Consider the following 4,754-nt stretch of genomic DNA (forward strand, 5'->3'; position numbering starts at 1 on the left):
GCTTATCTTTTGGATAACTGAAGATAAAATAGGGCTACAACACAAGGACATTGATGTAGTACATATCATATGCCAAATTGTATAGTGCAGCAAAATTCTATCCTCCATTACAATGGCATGCCACAAATCCTATTTATCTTAAGTGTGTCTGTATGGACTATTGATCAAACCTTCATCATGCTCATCTATTGATCAACTCTAGAAATAATTAACACATGCTCAAATATTTGATAATTGTAATTAATATGTTTATAAGCTATACAACTATCAAGAAGAAAAATTATAATTAAAATTCTTAAATTTGATCAAAACACTGAGTTAAACATGCTGCGATGATCTCGTGGGAATACATAGGCATTCTAGTGCTATAAGGATAGATTAACATAATTATGAAGCATGTTCTACTAAATGTGGTTTAATATTGGTTCACTTCAATTATTAGGTTATCTGATCACCTAAGAGACAGTAGTGCCCCATATGCATGTAATGCTGAAACATATAAATATTTCTTCACAAGTATCCACCTTAATGGATTTAGAAGAGATGAATTATTTTTTTAAACTCACCTTTGTGCATTGCTCAACTTATGGTTCCAGAGGAAACAACAGTGTTCTTGTTTTAGGAAAAAATTTAGCAACAACCTATTGTTTAAGAAGGGATACTTTCTTCTTGACCTTAACACTTTTTGACATTATTTAATTTGGTATATCTTTGTCGTAAATTTTTGTATAGAATAGTGCACTAAAATAAGCATAAAATTGTGGAGCTGAAATTAGAACTTTCTTAAAGGAAGGCAAGGTTTTGACTAGACTCTAAAATTTAACTTTTGACCAACAAACTGAGAGGACTTACCCATAATTTTGGCACTATGCTTCATCATCTATTCAAGATTATATCTGTGTCTTCAATCTGTGAGCAAAGAGCATGTTTGATCATTAATTTTAACTGTTTCATGGGGCTCTAATGTTTTATATTTTACAGCTGACCAACTATTGAAGAATTCATCTACCTCTAATTTTTCTTTGCAAAAGAGACCACTTCTATAGCTTACCATCAGTCTGTCACAAGTCGAATCATCCCATTCGTCACTCTTTAAAACATATTGATGCCCCTTATCATCTGTCTTGTATAGCCTTAGAATAAATATCAGTTATGCTTATTACACTGCCCAGATTCTCATTAAGACTTAAAAATGGCATTTGAGTGCCTTCTTGCCTCTTTGATCTATTGCTCATTGACTACATTACACAATGCAAAAGATATCCTTCTCTGGTGACATTTTTTGGATTATTGGTAGACCATTTCCCACCAAAGTGAACATTGTCCGATATCTCATATGTAATAGCATTGTGAATAAAAAATATTTTCATAAGTTTACCCAGCCACATCATAGCCTGATTCAACATTCCAAGGCTACAAAAATGATTAAGCAGTGTACTATAAGACACCGTAACTGGGACAAAACCCAATTTAAAATGTTTTTCTAACAAAGTAACAACTAGACCAAGGGAATCCTTGCAGAGCCCATCCAAAATTGTATTGAAAGTGAATGTGTCTGGAGAAAATCCTATGGAAACAATGCTCTCAAGGAGATTAAAAGCTAGTTGAGTCATTTTTGTAATGCAAAGACCATTTATCAAAGTATTGTAGGTAATAACATTAGGAGCACAACCACTACATGATATCATGTTCATGATCTCCAAAGCTCACTTCATATCAGCTGCCTTATAGTGAGCATTAATTAAAATATTGTATGTAAAAATATCAGGGGACAAGCCATTGCTTGGCATGAGGGTACAAAGCTGATTTTTTTTACTTATCATTTCTTGTTTACAAAATCCATTAATGAGAGTATTAAAAATAACGACATTAGGGACAAGCGCAATTTTTAATCATTTCCTCTTCTAGCCCAAAAGCTGAGAATAAGTTTCCTTCCTTGCAATGTTTATCAATCAATGAGCTATAAGTGAAATTGTCAAGAAAAATGTGTCGATTTACCATTTCCATAAGGAATCTATGTGCCTACTTTATTTAGCTTATCTTGCAAAGCCCGTTCATAAAAGGAGTGTAAGCAATAACATCAGGTGGAATTTCTTTCTTGTCCATTTGTGCCCACAGTTTAAAAACTTGTTCTACATTACCATTCTTGAGATGTTCATCAATCAATATACTGTGTACAGTTTTGTCATGAATCAAACCTTCTCCAAACATTTCCCTCAAAAGCAAATGTGCCTCCTATATATTACCTTCCTTGCATAACCCCATTGTAAGAGTAGTATAAGTAATCACATGAGGCAAAAGACCACTCTTTACCATATTATCAAATAGTTTGAATGCAACACTTGTGCAAGAAACCCTGCAGTGTCTAGCAATAATGATATTATACGTAAAGTTTCTTGGAGCTAGACCATTTAGAATTAGTTGGTTTAAGAGTTTGACTGCTTCTTCTAGCCTACCAGCTCTACAATGACCTGAAATGAGCTGTAAGTGCACATATCAGGAGGTATGTTCCTTTCAAGTATGTAATGTAATATTTGATTGCCTCGCTTTTCTGTGCCAAACTTGAAATAACAAGCAATGAGTGTGTTGATCCCTAGAGCAACTTGGCTAGGTGGTTGATAGAGAAATGTGCTTGGACATTGCAGGAGTGGATTAAACTTCAAGAAATTAATTTGGATTGTGTTAGGGGAATGTATAAGGAGTATGCAATATCCTTGGTAGGAATTGATCAAACCATTTGAAGGGGTATTAAAAGCCTAATTCAAGACTGGTTTGTGTAGACTTAGAAACCCATGGAAACCATCACCTTTGGGTTTGATATATATGTTTCCTGCCTTGTAGGAGAGAAAGGTCTTCTAATGAGCCTATTCAACATAATTTCTTTCTATTGTGAGATTTTCAAGATTTTAATTAAATTGACATTTCACGTTATTTTTCGGCATGCTATAATGTTGTACATTATACCTAGTAGAATGAAAACTTCTCTATTTTTTTCTTCATGTAAATAAAGCCAAGACAAATTGTGTATTGTTCATCAGTATAGATTTTATCTTTTCAAACATCTACATAACATCAAGAATTTGATTTTTCTTTCTTGTAATGTCTTCCAAAGGCTACCAATAATAGAAACCATTAACCTTTTTTTGTCAATTGGCCCTTTGAGCATTTACAGGGCTGAAGACTCTATTATTGATGAAGTTTAATATTCTAATCACTTGTTCACCTTTGCTCATCCCTAAGAACCCTAACGTTGGCATGATACCCTCAAACTATCTAGCATAGTTGGCTCGATTACATAGTAATAGATTTGTAGGTTATTCTAGTAGTTGACTTTATTATTTTGAAGCAAACTTTTTCTAAGCTTTATTTAGATTGATCTAGTAAGATGCATACATGTGTATAGAATGAATGTTGTAAGTATGGATAAGTTTGTAATTATACACGGGGATAGTAGATGCAAATTAGATAGGGATACTCAACTTTTTTATAAAAGATATTCTATTTGAGAATTTTGGAATTTGAATTGTCTAGAGTTTAGAAATGATAGGGGTAATACGTTGGATTTCATCTAAGGGTTATTATTGGAGGGCCTTTTTGTGTCCATTGATTAGATCTTGATAGTTTTGTGTTCTATTTTTTGACTCATCAAATTTGTTTGCCTTGCTTTTGGATTACTGGTATTTATGAATATCTTAGGAGGTTGTTATAAGCACTAGTTTGAAAACTCAAGTTAGGGAACAAAGCAAATGAGAAATGTCTAGTCCAAAAAAAGGCAAACATTGTATAGGGTGCATATAAATATATTCAAAACAAGGCAAGAAATGTCAATCTATAAAACAAAACTTCAACTAGCCTTTGTAACGCTGGGAAGGAGACTCTTCAACGTTTCCAACTGTTATTTGATCCTTTCATGCCACCTTCTTTCTGAAATCTCTTTCAATGGATCAACTTTGAAGCATTCACAAGCTCTCCTCTACTACAATCAACCACCAAAGAACCCAAGATGTCAAACCCTACTAGTGCTGACGCTATTAAACCCTTTTGCCATGTACTCCTGGCCACAAATCGCAATGGTAGAAAATGGGTCAGTGCACGAGTCTTCTGGGTCGCATAACAATAAGATTAGGGCGGAAAACATAACTTTTTTCAATTTTTGCTTAGTGTGAGCCCATGTTGGTCAAAATTTTGACCATCATAGGCTCATCTTTAACAAAAGTCATCACAATTCGACCAAATTGACCCCAAATTATCAGATGGCCAAAAGTTTTGGTCAAAATTTTGAGATAAATGTACTAGTGTTACCATTTGTAAAGATCGCAATGCAGTTATTTATGCTAACAACACACCTGACATTAATGTGGCTATGTACACTAAAGCATGTATTTAAAAAAATGTCATGTTGTAGATTCACGTACAAATAGATAAAGTGGCTTTGGAGGTGGCTCACTTATAGGAGCTTTTGGCTTATTGGAGAAATGCCTCTTGTACGGTAGCTCGTGCTCTGCTAGATTTGATCTCCAGGGACCATACTCCTCATGGTTACCATCAAGGATGTAGCATTTTTTCTCACCACTCGCAATTGCCTTGCTCTTAGCCGCACCGCTCTCCCAGTGGTGGTGCTTTTGGTCGACGTTGCTCTTCTGGAGGATCTGATGGTTGGCACTACTCTAGCTTGCCTCCCTAGAGGTGTAGTTCAAGGTGGTCCCAATGGCTCCTCCTGCTGCTTCTACTGCCAGTTGGCTCTTTTCACACTT

The 4,754-nt window shown here is 34.9% G+C and overlaps 1 pseudogene; it reads right to left on the reverse strand.

Annotated features, from left to right (window-relative positions):
• Positions 1-1,115: 1,115 nt before the first annotated feature.
• On the reverse strand, positions 1,116-4,353 carry LOC149569094 (uncharacterized; annotated as a pseudogene).
• Between the last annotated feature and the right edge of the window lie 401 nt (positions 4,354-4,754).

This window comes from Cupressus sempervirens, chromosome 3 (assembly GCF_028749045.1).
Source record: "Cupressus sempervirens isolate cs-2001-9-10 chromosome 3, ASM2874904v1, whole genome shotgun sequence".
In the NCBI taxonomy this organism is placed as follows: Eukaryota; Viridiplantae; Streptophyta; class Pinopsida; order Cupressales; family Cupressaceae; genus Cupressus; species Cupressus sempervirens.